Raw genomic sequence first — 18,446 nt, forward strand, 5'->3', positions numbered from 1 at the left:
CTCCAGAGGAGAGGTGTACGATACATCCATCCACCAGACTGCAGAGACACCATTTAAAAAATGCACCGTCGCCATCGAAACGCGGGCGTCCTCTACCTGGGCGCCCCGAGCTCGGCTCCCTAAGCTATGAGACCACCAGCTGGGTTGGCGAGCCTGGCCTGCGAGCCGGTCCGGGCTTGAGCGCCCCTCAAGCACAAGACCACCACGGAACTCGGGCCCCGCTCCCGTCGGCCTCCAGGAAAATCAAGACCGGGGAAAGCCGGTCCGCCCGTGCCGCAGCGAAAACGCCGCTCCGCAGGATCGACAATTAAAGGCAACATCCGCAGTGGCTCTGAGGAGGAGAAGGGCGCAAAGGAGAGCGGCCGCCGCCTGCTGCCGGCCCCGGCCGGCCCGGGCGCGGGGTGGTGCGGCGCCGCGCGGTGCGGTGCGGCGCGGCCGAGGACGCGAGCCCAAGTGGCGGCGGCAGCGGCGGTGGCGGAAGTGGAGTGGGGAAGAGGGGGTGGTTGTTAGTGTTTGGCGCCGGCGGAGGGAGTCATTCCTGCAGCTGCACTTCCGGTCGGCATTTTGTTCTGAGAGGGAGAGACGGAACGAGAGAGAGACACACACAGGGCTCCTTCCCCCCCCGCCCTCCCCCCCCTCCCTCCGTCGGTACCGACTCACCCGACACCACCAAGCCGCAGGGAGGGACGCCCCCGCCGACAGGAGGATTGGTTCCCGGGCCGGCGGCGATGCCCCCCCGGTAGCTCGGGCCCCCGGTCGGGTGTTTGTGAGTGTTTCTATGTGGGAGAAGGAGGAGGAGGAGGAAGAAGAAGCAGCGATTTGTCTTCTCGGCTGGTCTCCCCCCGGCTCTACATGTTCCCCGCACTGAGGAGACGGAAGAGGAGCCGTAGCCACCCCCCCTCCCGGCCCGGATTATAGTCTCTCGCCACAGCGGCCTCGGCCTCCCCTTGGATTCAGACGCCGATTCGCCCAGGTAAATTCCTGCTCTTTATTACGGCGGCGGCGGCGGCGGCGGCGCCAGGTCCTCAGCGTCTCTCCTCCTCGCTCCCCTCCCCGCCGTTTCCTTAGCGGCCCCAGGTCTCCTCCACGGGCGAGTCTAGAGTTCGCTCCTCTCTGGTGGCAGCCGCCCTGGGTGGCGGTGGTTTTGTACTCTCTCCCGGCCGGCTCCGGCGGCGGGGACTGGGCTCCTGCCGGGCGGCCGGGGAGGCGTAGGCCCGGCGGAGAGTGCAGGCCGCGGGCCAGCGGAATCTACTTGAGCTCGGGGATTAGGAGAGCTCCGGGCTGAGCGGAGCTACTGCTGGTCGGTGACAGGCCTCGCCAGGGAGAAGAGCCGTAGCTAGTGAGGAGGCGGAAACAATACAACTAACAGCAAATGTGCCCTGTTCGTCCCCATATTTACAACTTTCCTCGTCCGGGAGTGGGGAACGTCCCGGTGAAACAAACAACCCCCCTTCTTCCCCCTGTGACCCCATGAAGGGAGGAAGTAGTTTCAGTTAGTGAGACAAATGTAAATACTCAGACACGGCTCCAGTGGCAATTCTTGCCCTGTGTAAAACTTGTTTGGACATTAGAAAGTTAATAAAGACCCGTTTTCTTTTTTAAAAAAATTAAATTGCCCACATGAATATTTAACGTAGAAAACCATAGTGTGGTAGACACTACATATGCCCCCCCCACCAAGAGCTTTTCTGTTGTTGTTTGACAGTGTGTGGTGCGCATGGACTTTTTATTCAAAGACAAGTGTAAAGTACTTGACAGGTTTACCCCGCCACTTTAGATTTGTGTGCGTTATATAAGGACAATTTTAAACGACTGTATATACAATACTCAGGTACTTCCTGATCTAAGTGTGTTGAAACATATAAAGAATATTACATGTTTTGAGAATTGTACCGAGGCACAGGTAAAACCAATTTTCTTTAAAAGCGTAGAAATTAAGTTATGCTTAGAATCCCAGGGAGGTTAAAAAAAAAATGTAGAAGGTGCCATCCTTTCATGTCAGGGCAGATCTTCTTGAGGTCCCAGGATTGTCATTGGCTGTTTGTGCCCATGATGTTTGACTGTGTAATGAGAGAGGTGTCATTTTAATAGGTCAAATGTATCTGTAAATGCTAGAGAAAAATATCAGTTCTGCCCTAACAAATTCTAGTTCATGAGTAAATTAAGTGTTCAGAGCTTGTTTATGGAGGGGTTGGTAAGATAGGTTGGTATAAGGGAAGAACAATCCATTTAAAAGTCCTCAGCCACACAAATTGCATAGAAAAATGAATGTTCGTGGTGTTAGACTATTTTGATACTTTGTTTCCTATTCAGTGAAATAGGAAAACTTTCACGGCTTAGAATGAAGCAACACTGATCAACGGAGCCCCTTGTTTTACTAATGGGTGTTACATTCGTTAGAATTTTTTGTCTTGTTAAATTATTGTCAGTGTAGAATAAGTAACTTTTCTGAAGGTTATTTTTGAGTTTAGCCCTCTGTTTAAAATAAACTGTTCCACGTTTCCAGCAAACGTATGGGTAAATGTTAAAAAGAGTGAAGTTAATATAGCTGTCACGTACTAGGCATGTTTTTAATGCTATAAATCCGTGTAGTAGTCAGTAGCGTGTCCGTGATTTGTATTGGTCAGGGAGCAGTTTGAATTTTAAAAAGCCTGAAGCTCCTGCTGAGCCCCAATCCCGGCCTCCCTCCCTCCCACTAATCTCCCATTCCTGTCTTTGTGCTGCCTGCTCCTGTTAGACACTGTTTGCTACAGGGCCTCAGGCCTACACTGGGTGGGGGGCATGCGAATGGGGGCTTGTTGGGGAGAGGGAATACAGAAGGCAGGAACACTTCACATCTTAAACAGAGCGTTTGGGGCGGGGGGTTGGGGCGGGTAAGTGTTTCAATATAAATGTTTGAAAGGCCCCTATATGAACCTGTGATGCCTTTACAACTTTTATTTAAATAAAATACGGAGACATATGTCAAAGGATGAACATATTTCTACTAAAGGTAATGGAAAAGAGGAGTTCTGCTTGTTTAGTTTTCATCAACAGAAGGAACTTATTTTTAGAGTTAAATATTAGTTAAGGGGAGTCTTCTTACACAGATGTTTGAATCAATGTGTTAGATATGTTTATGTGATTTTATTCTTGGGACTTTGGAATTAAAATGAGTTAGTTCTTACTAGATCTTATTTTACCAATTATACATATTTAGTGTTCTGTAAGTAATATAGCTTGTGTGATAGCTTTTGTTAAGGTGGTGTAAACATTTTAAAGTAAATTGAAAATATTTTTTGTTTGGTCCAAACCAATTAAATAGGCTATTTTTAAAGGAGAAAACATTGTAAAGCTAGAACAAAACCTAAACTTGAACTGAAAATTTTTTGACAACTTAGTTTGAAGGAATAATTTGTATTTCCCTAGAGATTATGAATACTCTGCTCTACCTCTCCTGTATTGGTTGGGATAGTCACTGGTGGCTATTTCTGTATTTCTGTTATTATCATTATTTTTTAATTTAGTGAAAGAAGACACAATAAGTGTTCCAGTAGTCTTCTAAGGTTAGTTATATTCTAATGTTATATTATTTGGAGAGATAGTTCTTAGTATTTATTCAACACTGCAGGTTATTGTTTCTCTTAAGTCTGTCTAGTTACCAATAATTTATAATGGTTACTTGAAAAGAAAGCAGTTTTAAAGTGGTGAAAGTCTAGTGAATCAAATTAACATTGAATATTAAATAATTATTCTCAGTGTTCTGAGAAGAGTACATAGGATGCTTCTTCTTGAAAGTCATTCAACAATTTGTTTACAAAAGTTATTGGAAAGCATTTTGAACCTGTGCTAGGGATCATTATACTGTTCTCTTTAAGAAATAAAAATTTATGTTTGAAGAAAGATTGTCCATTTGAGATTACTTTTGAGTATGAAAAGTGAAAGCTTTTAGTATGATAATAAACCAGGGTTTAGTTTTCTGCATAGTGACCATTAAATTTCAAAAATACTGCGGGTAAAGCTATACCAATTCAGATATGTAATCATCTTTATTGGGAGCCAGACTACACAACTCAAACATGTGTTTTCTAAGACTTCCTGTATTAATTTCATATTTAATTCTTTGGTACCAATTTGTCACCTAACTGCCATGGAAACATTTGAACTCATCTGTTTCATATTTTGACCTATCCTATATTGATGTAAAAATTAATGATAGAAGAGTAAATAAAAACTAAAGAGCCTGAGTTTTATATAATTTTATTTAACTTTCCCCATCCCACTGCTTATTAGGAAAAGGATCATTTGTGAGTAATTCTGGAATTTTAAAATAAGAGTTTAGTGTTATGTGAAGTGATTGGGAAGACTGAGGTAAATAAAAATTCCTTTTAGAGAAATATAACTTCAGTGATGTTGATAACATTTATTTGCTATAAAGTGAATAGGAAATAACTGATTAGGAACTTTGTGGAAATCTGGTAATGAATTGTTTAGTTGAAGATGTTTATTTTAATATCCTGAACATATTAAATTGGCTTTGCTGAACATATTAAATTGGCTTTGCTGGTAATTTATGATATTATATAGCCTTTAAAAATCATTTTAAAATATACTTTTAAGTAAAAAGCAGTTGTTCTTTTATAACTGTTCTTTGAATTCTTGAAATGGTTCTTTTTCAAGGTGACCTGAGTTCATTTTTAAATATTCCCATTTCCCTGTGAGAGAAGACTGGCATTTTTTTTTTTTTTTTTTTTTTTTTTTTTTTGATAAAAAAACTTGATATCAGAGGCCATGTGATTTGTGTGGGTTCATGTAGTGAGTGAGAATAAGGGATTCCCTTACTCTTACAAGTCTTTTTTTTTATTAGATTTTGTTGCTTTAAGAAAAGTGTGAGCTCTGGTCACGAAGTTAGGTATTGCTGTTGCTCAGTGCTGACCCTGATACCTTATGTGACTTTTACAATTATCTGAGTCCAGGGTGGGTTTTCTTCGTCTTTTAGGGAGATATGATACCTGTCTCTTGATTGCATTTTCCTGGTATGAAAATAGTACTTTTACATTAGAAATCCTGACCTTGTCTGTATGTTTGGTGTTTGAATGACTGAATTTATTTACATTATGTTCCTCGTAAAGAGTGTAAGTCAACTTAATTATATTTGTAGTAAACGTATATAATTAATCCTGAAAGTTTTTTTTGTAGAGTGAAATTTTAGTGTTCTCTAGTTGGTTTAAAAGCAATTTTAAATACCTTGTCTCTTTACTTAAGGTTGTCATTGTAATTTTAAAAAATATTTTATGTGCTCAGAATTTTTTGCTCAGGTAGGTAGTAAAAAACGATTGTAGATATTTCTGTTGTACATTGTTTTGTTTGATGTAAATCTAGAGTCCATTTTAATAAATTGAGTTTTGTCAGATTGCCTTGTTTCAAGGCATATTTCTTTTATTTCCAAAGTGATGTTATTAGGAGAGATTATTTCTTAATACAATAGTGCCAGCGAGATAAGATTTTGACAGCTTATAATTTGCCAGGAATTGTGTTAAGTATGACCCCGTAATATTATTTCATTTAAAATAATAAACTCAGGAAATAGAAACTGTTATCTACAATTTATAGATGGACAAACTGGGCTGGCAAGGTTAGAAAATTGCCCATTGTCTTATAATTAGTAAATGATCAGTCTGATTTACATTTTTTTCTCAAGGATATAGGACTCCACATTTCTAGTTTGAGTCAAATCTTCATATTTTTGGTTGCTCAGTTAATTCACTACTTATAAGTCATGTATTGCAAGGAAGTTGTGTACTTGGGGCAAGAACTAAAATATAATTCAGACTGTATATCCTGTATATAATATTTTTGAAATCAGAAAATCTTTTCCATCTTCTATTTTAGTGTTTGTTAAACAGTCTGTGTATTTTTTACTTTTAAGTTTTTTATTTTTATTGAATTGAAATCATTATAGCATTTATTTTTAGAAAGGGAAAATTCAGTTTTAGAGAGTGATTTCATTTATAGAAATGTAGGTAATCAATTGTATAGTAGATGAATGTATAAATTAGTATGACTGATAATTTTTAAAAATGCTAGTGTTTATATAGATAGCAAAAGAATGTTAATCCTTTCAAAGTCATCAACTTGGAAAATTGTGCACTTTCTATAGAGCTTTTGCCATTACATACCAACTTATGGGGATTCCTTTAGTGAATACCTTTAGAGCCCTGGAGATAGTCTTTTTTTAAATCCTTAATGGCAGATTTTGTCTTCAGGGGTAGATTTGAGTTTTAGAGACAGTAAAAAGTAATTTAGAACTTAGTTTAGGAGAACTTAGATTTAATAAGATTTTTTTTTTTGCATTAGGCACTGTATTAAGTGGTTTACATTTGTAATATGTGATATTATTAGTGATTTCCATGTACCATGAATTTTCTCAATTCTTCAAGGTATATGAATCTAGTTGTGTTTATTATTCTAAGAGAGTTGAGAAAATGGAGGTATAGAATGATTAAATGACTAGCCTAGGCTCCCATAGCTAACAAGTGGAAGAAAGCAGAGAAAGGACTCCAGAGTTGATGTTTTCCTATCAGCCTAAACCACTACACTGTGTATCACGGTTTAACCTCCTGGCTACCCAGTGAGGTTAGCGATGTGTTGTTTCGCAAACAAGGAAATTGAGGCTGATCATGTTTAAGAACCTCATCCAGGGTGACAAACCTACCAAGATAGAGGTGGGACTCCAACCCAACATGTCTAATTCTAAAACACCATTTAATTCTTCCACCCTGCCTCTTCAAGATTTGTAATACATTTCTTTTTTAAAGATTTAGTTTTTTAAGTAATCTCTATGCCCATTGTGGGGCTCAAAGTCACAGAGTTCAGATCAAGAGTTTCATGCTCTACCCACAGAGCCAGCCTGGTGCCCTGTAATACATTTTTTTTTAAGTAAAAAGGGTACACTTGGTTATAAAGCAGTGAGACTTTTATTGTCTCATAAAGAGGAATTCTGAACTATTTCGGTTACTTATAGATGATGGATTATTTGATTACAGTCTTTTCTGTAAAATACCTTGTTTACACCTCACGTAATATACAAAATGTATACACAAAATATGCTCTTAAGGATATTTATTTTTAAATATACATATGTTCTATTTACGGAAATTGGCAAAATGTGGAAAAGCCACTTTATTTTTATAATATTATGATTAAGTTATTTCTTCTAAAAATGTCAAGCATTAAAAAATATTAGCAAGAGGAGCGTCTGGGTGGCTCAGTCAGTTAAGCAACTGACTTTTGGTTTCAGCTCAGGTCATGATCTCATGGTTTTGGGAGTTCAAGCCCTGAGTCAGGCTCTGCGCTGAGAGCACAGGGCCTGCTTAGGATTCTCCCTCTCTCTCTCTGTACCTCCCCTACTTGCACTCTGTCTCTTCGAAATAAATAAACCTAAAAAAAAATTCCCAAGGATACATTAAACTTCAACATAGTTTATGTAACTAAATTATTTTGCCATCTTACATCTGTGTCACATCAGTTCACTTGAACATACCAAACCTTTAAAGTTTTCTTTTGTATAGATTTGCCCATTGGCAGAAAGAAAAAACATTTTCAGTATGTAAAAACATGGAATTAATATTAAGTTATTAAAATGGTTTTTTGTACTTTTACCTCTCCTGAGAAATTCAGAAGCTGTGACATAATTTCGAAATAACTTGATTCCTTTTTGTTGGAGTTATTTGAGTCACTTGTACTTCTCAATCGTTATGTACTTGTTTAAAGAGTACTGTTTTTTAAATAGTTATTGATTCTAGATACCTTAAAAACTTACAGTGCTTGAAACACTAATGAATTATTGCAATTTAAACTGTAGTTTACTTTAAAAATATTAAACTTTATGATTTTATATTTAATTTTTTTATTTCCGAAACAAAAATTATCCTTGGTATTAATCCTAATAAGGAAAATATATCTCTGACTTTTCTCAACACTTCTACTTGGCCACTTTTTCTGGATTTTTAAACCTGCTTTTAGTTGTCTTTATAGGATTGTGGCTTGCCCGTTTACACTGAAAGAAATTGATCATCTGAGTTAGGTTATATGTAGTTTTACTTTGGTAATGACCAAATTGAAATTTTCTATGAATATAAATTGGGCATAATTTCCCCTCCCCTTTTAAAATACTGTTCTTAAAAAATTGATAACATAATAGTTTTTTCCCCCAAGGTGCTGGCTATGCCTCAGAAAACTCTAAAGTTGAAAGTCGAAATGTAATGCCCTAAAAGCTACTATTATTCTTTCCCTTTTGAGAAAAGAATTAAGGATGCAGTATTTATGCCATAACCTACCTTCAGGTTATCTTGAGAGACACACATGACATGACATATGCTTCTTGCTTGACTTTATTATTCTTTTTCTCTTTCCCTTTTCTTGTGTGTTTCTTCCTTTCTGTGTCAATGTCCTAAGCAAACATTTTTTATAGCATAGTGAGTACAGGTGATGGTGTTAATGTGGATGGCTCTGTAATGTATTGTTTTCCTTGATGTATCCTTGAGCAGTTTGAAAGGCCTAAATTTCTGAGATCTTCGTAAGTTCATAATGCTAGTGAGGAAGCATTGATATTAACTGTGAAAATGTATATTTGTCCAGCATTCCTGCTTTCTTCTGTAGACATGTGTTACTTCTCAAAACATCTATTCACAGACCAGAAATTTCTCTTAAGGAGAAAGAGAAAGCATGGCCTTTTATGTGGAAGTTTCTCTGGTTATTCCATGTCATAGCATTTGCCAGTTTATTACTTGTATCTCTTGGATAAAATTTGTGCCTGTGTCTGTCAGCCATAGTAAACCACCCGCTCTATGAGAGTAAGGAGACTTGTATTATTTTTACCTTTAGGTCTGTAATGCCATCGCAGTGTTTTTCCTATTTGTAGGTATTCAGTACATTTTTGTTGAACTGATTAGAGTGGAGCTATATAATATTTCCTAAAGATACACTTCTAAATCTAAGATTAGTGAGTGAAAAGTGTATGTTTATGCTAATTTTGAAGTATAATTTTCTTAGATATATATGTGTTCTTAGGGCTTCCTACTTTTTGGGTAAGAACATTTTATTTACATACATTCCTAACAATACACACATAACAAATTGTGTGTAAAAGTAAATCACAGAAAAACGTAAAACAGGTTTCCTTTTTTTAGTTGTTAGTAAGGATTGTAAAGTTATAGGAAGGTTTTTTGTTTTGATCCTTTGGACAATAGGATTGGGACTAAGATACTGAGAGAAGGTATCCAAATTCTTGTTTTAAACCCAAGGTTGATTTATTACAGTTTTAATTTTCTTTGCTAATTCTAATTTATGTATTGTGATAATAATGATGTAGATAAGTTAACTGTAATGAGAAATACAGTATGTTAAAAATGCTCTTCACATACAATAGTGATATGATGACTGAAATTATTTTTAAATTTAAGTAAAGCTTATTGGAAGTGTGATTTTCACAGCAAAATTCACTGTTTTAGATATATAATTTGATGCGTTCTGACAAACATGTAGTCTTGCAATTTCCACCACAACCAAAACAAACAGTGTTGTCATCACTTCAAAAAGTTGCCTATGTCCTTTTGTAATCAGTTTCCTACCCCTGTTCCAGCTCCTGGCAACCACATGTAATTTTCTAGAATGTCATGTAAATGGAATCATACAGTATGTAGTCTTCTGTGGTAGATTTCTTTCACTTTGTAAAAGGCTTTTGAGATTTCATCTATATCATTGCATGTATTAGTAGTTTGTTGGTGACTTCATTTTGAAATTGAGTTAGAATACCCTTTAACTTTGGTACTACTGTCAAAAAAGATTAAACAACTTAAGATATTTCTCTCAGATCTTGCAGCTGCTTTATTAATTGACATAATTTTACTTGCCTATTTTTACCCCTCACCTTCAAAAAATTTGTAATTGACATTATTATTAAGTGGCATTTGTTTATATTAGTTAATTCTATTATGTTAGTTGCTCCACCAACCAGGTAAAATAGGCAATGCCCTCTTTTTCATCAAAATTAAAATAGGTAGCATCATGTATTTTGAACATATCGTACACAAAAACTGGAATAAGAAATGAGGGATGGTACAATAATAACTCACCAAAAATTGAGTTTACATTTTACTTTAAGTTTAATGTTTGTTGTTTATACTAAAAATAGAGCATTGGTTATAGTGAAGAACAGTGGGTGTCTCTCTTTTAATGCTTAGAGTTAGAGACACAGAGCTGTTTCCTGAAAGTTGGGGCAGATAATGAGAAAAGGACCATTTTCTGGTCATTTTATTTGACCACCTTTTTTGTTTTCCACCACTCCCTTTTTTGAAACCTTTCTTCCTTTGGTTCAGGGATATCTGTCTCTTCTTTTTCTTGCCTTGTGTATTTGACCTCTCATTTGTTGAGAACTATTACTAGTTCTTCCTCCTCTGCCCACCCCTTAAATATTGGTATTCCTGAGGTGGTTCTTTATATCTATCGTTCTGTTACCCCTTCCTGTTGATCTTGACTATTTATATGACTTTTTATATGCTTCTTACCTCTATGCTGATGACTCAGAAATCTGTCTCCAGAATGATATATTTTTCTGAGACAGATCCATCTGTCTAGGCACCTCCTCCTGATATCTTATAAATACTTTACATTCAAAAGTATATAAATCTGAACCCATTCCTCAATTCTTCTCTACTCTCACCACTCTCCCTGCTCACAAACAGAAAGGAAACTGTTCTTAGAACTATGTGAAGTAGGTGAATGTTTCCATCATCAACTCAGTTCCCTAAACTGGAGATTTGGTGATAATGCTTCACCCTTCTCCTTTACTGTACCTTCAATCCAGTTGTCTACCCAGTTCTGACATTCATAACATTTCTACATATCACTTGAATTCATTCCTCCTCTACTGTTTTAGATTCTTAGAGTAGGCATGTATATACAGCTTATCAGACAGAATAACTTCTAGTATTCATTTTAAGAAGATTTAGAGGCAGTTGTGAGAGATGTATTTAGCGTTAGGATATTTTTTTTTTATATGCTTGGGCTCTGGTATTTAAAATTAAGGTATAGGGGTGCCTGGCTGGCTTATTGGGAAGAGTGTGTGACCCTGGATCTTGGGGTTGTGGGTTTAAGCTTCATGTTGAGTAGAGAGATTACTAAAAAAATTTTAAAAACTAAAATTAAGGTGTAATCTTTATTAACATTCATGCTTTATAGTCTAAATGAGACTGCATTTTGTGCACATTTCCACTATATCTAAAAATCTAGGATTCTGACTGTATCACTTAGAGCAGTTTAAATGCCACCTTTATCCTTTTATACCTTACTTTTAGAGTAATATAATTCATAAATGTGTATGTTTTTTTCAGTACTGTGTTGATGTGTTAAGGAGCAGAGTTAAGAGTTGAGAAGAAAATGGCAATGTAGGAGGAAAGGGTATAAGAAGGGCTTTTAAATTAACTTTACTGGGGATCCTGTAAACTTTACTGGGGAGTTGGTTAAGCGGCTGACTCTTGATTTGGACTTAGGTCACAATCTCGGAGTTGTGAGATTGAGCCTCTCTTTGGGCTCTGTGCTGGGCATGGAGCCTGCTTCAGATTCTCTACCTCTACCTCTGCCCCTCCCCTGCTCAAGTTCTCTCTCCCTCTCCGTCTCTCTCTCTTTCAAAAATATTTTTTCCTCTACACAATGGAAACAAGTTCACTTGAATAACTTTCACTTGTATTGCAGATAACAGAATATTAAAGAAACAAATACAGTGGGATATGATACCATTCAGTTGGTACGCATTCATACATTTTTAAATGACAAGAGTCAGATATGTTATGACTATATTACTTGTTTGTGAAGTTATTGTTGGTGGTTTTGTATAATTTACAATGTTTCTTCTTTAATAAGAAGTTATCTCCTTCACTCTCCATGTCAACAGAAGGATCTACTTAAGAGTTATTGGTTTAAATAACCCTGAGTATCTCTTTTGTGAAGGACACACTACAATGTGCTATCTTGAAAAACAAACATGACTTCACTATATCCAGGGTTTATAACTAAAGAAATAATAGGTGCTATGTTGTGTTCTAGTGCTAATTACTATGTTTTTCAGAAAATGGGATTAATCAAAAGGCAGTTTACAGGGGCACCTGGGTGGCTCAGTCAGTTAAGCGTCTGACTTCAGCCCAGGTCATGATCTCACAGTTTGTGGGTTCGAGCCCCGCATCAGGCTCTGTGCTGACAGCTGGGATTCTGTGTCACCCTCTCTCTCTGCCCCTCCCCTGCTCGTGCTCTTTCTCTCTGTCTCAAAAACAAACATTTAAAAAAAATTTTTTTTAATTAAATAATTTTTTTAAAAAAAGGCAGTTTACAAAGACTGACTGGAGAACCCTGTCTTTGAGTCTCTGGTACCTTATACATTGTAAGCATTCAACAAACAATTGCTGAATAAGTGAATTTGAATAGTATTTCAGTTTGGGGATGTAGGACTAATTGGAGTGACAGAAGATGGGCGGGGTTTGTTAAACATTAAGTAAATTTGATGGAAGAAAGAGAGAAAACACAAAGCCGGTAAAAGGTGGGACAGCACTTAAAGCAAAGAATTGGTATAATTTAGTTAATTGCTTGTATTTGGACAATTAGGTTTGCTTAGCTGGATAAGAGATAAATCTGTATGTAAGTAGTTTGGATTCTTTCTACTGTTATTCCTGTCTCAGCTTTGCTTCCGGTTGCAGATATTGCCTCTGTACTTCTGTCTTCATTGCTGTTGGATAAATTTGTAGGCTCAAGGCTAAAATGACCTGCAAAATCCAGATATGCATATTTGGAATTGAGAGTTGGTGGGAAAGGGTGAGAAATATTACAGTTCTTCAATCTTTTCCAATTATTCAAGGTGTGTAGTGTATGTCAAAGTGTCTCATTGCATGTCTTCAGTATTCAGATGAAGGGGCTTAAGAACTAGAATTTAAAATGACTTACAATTTGCAGCAAGTTTGTTTGTGACTGTCCTAGGATGAAGTTCATTATCTGAGTCTTTAATATTGCTGTTAGGTGTTGAGCCATGCTATCACTTACACTAATTATCATATGATTTTAGTGATTCTGATTGTTTTCAACTATCTGGTGAAGTTAGCCACCAGAATTCTTTATAAAAACTTCATAGTTCAGCAATTCTTCATTCCCTTAGTTTTTTTGGAAACTAAAACTACTTATAGTTTTCTGGTATGTTAAGTAAGGCTAAATTGTGGAATTTAGAATGTAAAATCCTTTAAGAACTTCAAAGTTAAAGACGTCTCCGTTTTTCCAGTTATAGAAGCAATGCAGAAAAAAACTACATGCTATTTGGAAAATAGGAAAAATACCTATAAGCTCATATTTTATGTTTTTCCTACTAGTTTCTTAATAAAAATATTTATATGAATGTACTTTTGGCTAAATATGTATGGTATAAATTATACATGCATAGACCCGTTTTGTCTTAAGATTGTTTCGTTAAGATTTTCGTAATTTCTTAATAGTGTTCATAACCCCAGGGCTCTTGGCTGGCTCAGTCTGAGGACATGCGACAGTGGATCTTGGGATTGTGAGTTCGAGCCCCATGTGGGGTGTAGAGATTACTTAAATAATAACAATTTTTAAAAAACATAAAAAAAGTTACCCAATATTTTGTCAGAGGATGAACCATAACTCCCATAGTCATTCTTTTGGACATTTTGTTTGCTCTCACTTTTTTCCTGTATACAAATAAGGCAGTAGAACATCTTTATATGTACTACCCTTCCATCTTTTGGGGGAGTTTATTCACTTAGAGTTGGAATCTGATAAGTGAAGTTGGGTCAAAAGGTTTGGACATTTTTATGGCTCCTAATATGTATTTCCAAAAATAGTTTTACCTTTCTATAGTCTGTATTTTTCAGTAAATGCATTTTTTCATATAGATACAAATTCCTATTAAGATTATTCTTAGGTCATTTAACTGCTCCTCTTGCCTACTATTGTGGATGTGATCTTTTTTGAGTATATTTTTGAACTTTTTGATGATGAAAGTCATAAGCTTTTTCAAGCTGGGTGTATCATTTGGAAGTACTGTATAATGAAATTAGCATAGAATCTAATCTAAACTAGTTGCTGACCAAGTGACATTGAAGTCATTGAGCTCATTTCTTCAACTGTAAACTTAAGGGGTTTTGGGGGGTCTCAGGTTTTAGGATTTTTATGGATTAGTAAAAACACAAAGCAAAGGGATAAGAAAGGAATTTAGATAAATGGAAAAAAAGGAGTAGTTCCTAGAGACAGTTGTAGTTAAAAGATCACCAGTCTTTTATTAGTAGGAAGGAAAAAAAAAACGGTGAGAAAATTGCAGGATTGGAATGTACTAAAAAGAAAAGTAAATTTTTAGGTAGGTCCTAGTCCTTACTCTTAATATTTGAAATATGAAATAGCTAATGTGATATGGACATGGCAATGATCTCATATTCATTCTCTTATTTATCAAACATGGAGCGTTTTCTATGTCTCAGGAACTATAAGATATTAGAGATGGTGAAATAAAAGATTCCAGTCTTGCCTTCAAGGATCTTAAAGTCTAATATAGATGGGTAAACAAAGATTATATTACAATATCAAGATTAACAAAGAGAGGAGGACTGAGAGGGATCACCTGATTTAGACTGGAGATGAGGTGTCAACTAAGTTTTGAAAGCCATTAATTAGACTTCAGAGCCTGGGGCAACAGTTTGATTTTGAGCATCTGTAGATGCTCAGATTATTGGAGCATAAGGCTGGAAAAGGAGCATGCCAAAAAGATTTTAAGCTACAGAGAGGGACAGAGTCCAGATTATGAAGGAATTGTATTTGCCTTTACAAACTCTGCATTTTATTTTAAAGGCACTGAGGAACCAAGAAATTATTTAGTAATGAAGTATATTTTGTATTTGAAAAATATATTTTTGACAGCAATGCAGAGATTAGATAGTAGGCAGAAAAAAGGAGGCTAGGGTGGCTATTTAGGAATTGATATAGTTCTCAGTTAAGATAGTGAGAATGTGGAGGAAGAAACTAATTAAAAAATGTTAAGGAAATAGCCAGGATACAGTTTGGTATTTTTATGTAGATATATTGAGTAGTGGAGAATGAAGAGAGTTAAGGATGCTTCCTTGATTCTCAAGTTTCATACTTGTGGGGCTTGGAATATAGAAGTTTCACTCACTAATGTCAAGAATATAGGAGAAGAAAGTTTTAAGCGGTAATGTGGAAGAGGGGAGGGAGGGGACACCACAGTTTTAGGGCACAATGAACTGTGTGACATTCAGGTGTCAGGTGGATATGGGAGTCTAAATACTTCAGGTCTTTGAGCTCAGAAGACATTAGGCTTTTCTTTGGCAAAGAACATAATTATGAATTGGTCTATTAAAGAATTATTCTCGGGGCGCCTGGGTGGCTTAGTCGGTTAAGCGTCCGACTTTCGCTTAGGTCATGATCTCGCGGTTCGTGGGTTTGAGCCCCGCGTCGGGCTCTGTGCTGACTGCCAGCTCAGAGCCTGGAGCCTATTTCAGAGTCTGTGTCTCCCTCTCTCTCTGACCCTCCCCTGCTCACGCTGTCTCTCTCTCTTTCTCCTAGAGAAAAAAAAAAAAAAAAGATTCTCATGAGGAAGGCATTTATTTCTAAATCTATGTAGACTCTTTAAAAGGATATATAAAATTTAACTTTAAAACTGTGTTGAGGGGCACCTGGGTGACTCAGTCAGTTAAGTGTTTGACTTTGGCTTAGGTCATGATCTCATAGTTGGTGAGTTCGAGCCCCACGTCAGGCTCTGTGGTCACAGCCTGCTTTGGATTCTGTGTCTCCCTCTCTCTCTGCCCTTACCCCACACATGCTCTGTCTCTTTCTCAAAAATAAACAAAACATTAAAAATTTTTAAAAATTAAAAAATGGGGGGGATGGGCATGGAGGAGGACACTTGTGGGGATGAGCACTGAGTGTTATGTGGAAACTAATTTGACAATAAACTATTTGTAATAAAAAAAATTAAAAAATACATGTTGCAAACCTTGGATTCCTTTATTATCTCAACTGAATATATCCAATATAATATTCGTTTTATCATAGTTCTGGTATATACATACAAATTAGAATTCGCGCATAGGTTTTGTTTGCTTGTTTTAGGTTTATTTTAAGAGAGAGCAAGAGAGTATGTGAGCAGGGGAGGGGCAGAGAGAGGAGAGAGAGAATCCCAAGTAGGCTCCCTACTGTCAGCACAGAGCCCCATGTGGGGCTCAGACTCAGGAACTGTGAGAGCCAAAATCAAGAGTCGGGTGCTCAACCAGTTGAGCCACCCAGGCACCCTCAGTATTAAAACATAGTTTTTAAAGCCTTATGTTAAAGTTTTTAACACAAAACTTAACACAAAGTTTTAAAATAAGTTAAATGACTTTGGCTGCCTATGAATAAGAATACAGTCTACCCAGAAAAAGACAAATAGCATTTGATTTCACTTTTATGTGGAATCTAAAAAACAAAACAAATGAATAAACAAAAGCAGAAACAGAGTCATTATTAATATAGAGAACAAACTGATGGTTGCTAGAGCGGAGGGAAGTTGGGTGGATGGGTAAAAGGAGTGAAAGAGGAGTGGGAAATACAAGCTTCCAGTTATGGAAGTTATTCACAGGAATAAAAGATACAGCATAGGAAATACAGTCAATGGTATTATAATAGTGTTGTATGGTGACAAATGATAGCTACACTTGGGGTGAGCATAGCATAATGTATAAACTTTTAAATCTGTATGTTGTATGTCTGAAACTAATGTAACATTGTGTGTCAAATATACTTCAATAATTTTTTAGTTAAAAAAAAATATAGTATGTATTTTTTTATAATACACTATATTATAAAACTATATGTTATAATATACTATATACACTATATCTCTTTTCACATTCTATTTTTTTTTCTGTATTATTTTGGGGAGAGTGCAAGTGGGGGAGGGGGCAGAGAGAGGAAGACGGAGGATCCCAAGTGGGCTCTGTGCTAACAGGCTGATAGCAGCGAGCCTGGTATGGGGCTCGAACTCACAAAATGTGAGATCATGACCTGAGCCCAAGTCGGACTCCTAACCGACTGAGCCACCTAGGTGCCTCTACTTTTCACATTCTAGACAGAATGGGTATTGAAAAATTTAGTGGCTTGATCACATTGTTATAGGCACTAATGGTTATTTGAAAATGATTTTTTTCAAAGGCTGACCTAGAAGATCTCTCTAGTCTTAAATCAGAGTTAAAAGTGGTATGGGTGTTTTTGGTTTTGGTTTTCAAATCTTACTTGGCTTAAATTACCAGAGGAGAATAATACTGTTTCATCTTGAGGCTTGCCTTTTCAGCGTATGGGTCATATATTATTATGAACTTAGAATAACAAAATGAATGTTCTTGTATGACTTCTCTATTGTATAAGGCTCTTCCTAGGGCCTTCCTGGTGTATTTGTTTATCCAGCTTAATCAGAAGACTGCCTCTTTGGTTAGTTTTGTCATGAATCCACACACATAATGAGATGTTCTAGTGTGAGAACTATGTTACTTTCTCATGAAGGGATTATTTTTACAAATATAATGAAAGGTCTACTTTTAGAATAATAAAATGGCAGTGGCTTATCAAAAGTATCATGTGCAGGAATAATTCTAAAGGAATCAAACTGATTTACCAAAATAGATTGACCAGGTTTCATAATGTCAAAATGAAAATTAGTGCTTTCTTAGAATCTAAGTACATTTAAGCAAATATACTTGGTTTGGTTTGGTTAGAGAGGTGGTACACCAGAATCACCTAGAGAATTTTTTCAAACTTAACCCTTTTCTGGAGATGAAGGTAAGTTTTTAAGTTTCTCCCTTAGTTTTTTCCTTAGGCTTTTGAATCATTCAACAGGAATTCATTGAATACCATGTGCTTACCAGTGAATTCTAGGCATTTGGTGTTAGGATTATTTTTCAGCTTCCCTCTCATATTTTACATGGCTGCCTAAAAGATCCTTCTTTTTTTTTTTTTTTTTTCTATCCTGTAAAAACATTATCTGAAAGGCACAAAGGAGGAAGCAATTGTGGTGAACAGAATTATTAGTAAATTAGAATTAAAAATAGAATGGAGAGATGTGTTGAGTCCTGAAGAATGGAGGGGAGTTGCTGGAAACTAGAGAGGACATAGAACTGAGAAAAGAAGTTAGAGTAGCAGACGCTATAAATGAATTTGGCAAAAAAAAAAAAGACCAGTAAACTAATTTTTCTGTTCCTAAAGGTGGTTTATGTTTAGAAAGTTTACTCAGAAGACAAATTGCATTATCTTGTGTATGTTGAATACATACCACTGCTTAAGAGTAACATATAAAATGCTTAGAACTATGCTGTACATTTAAAGTAGTTGGCCTCAGCAAATATTTGTTATTTTTATTAGTTGACAGC

General features: G+C 36.7%; 1 protein-coding gene across 2 annotated transcripts in view; it reads left to right on the forward strand.

The window, feature by feature from the left end:
- The first annotated feature begins 639 nt into the window (after positions 1–639).
- Positions 640–18,446, forward strand: part of NIPBL (NIPBL cohesin loading factor) — a 199,048-nt gene continuing 181,241 nt past the window's right edge. For both annotated transcript variants that reach the window (XM_039250518.1, XM_039250519.1), the window contains exon 1: positions 640–973. The gene's annotated coding sequence lies outside the window, so the exon portion shown is untranslated. The remainder of the gene's footprint in view (positions 974–18,446) is intronic.

The sequence above is a fragment of the Hyaena hyaena genome, unplaced genomic scaffold (genome assembly GCF_003009895.1).
Source record: "Hyaena hyaena isolate Hyena2069 unplaced genomic scaffold, ASM300989v1 scaffold_372, whole genome shotgun sequence".
Classification (NCBI taxonomy): domain Eukaryota; kingdom Metazoa; phylum Chordata; class Mammalia; order Carnivora; family Hyaenidae; genus Hyaena; species Hyaena hyaena.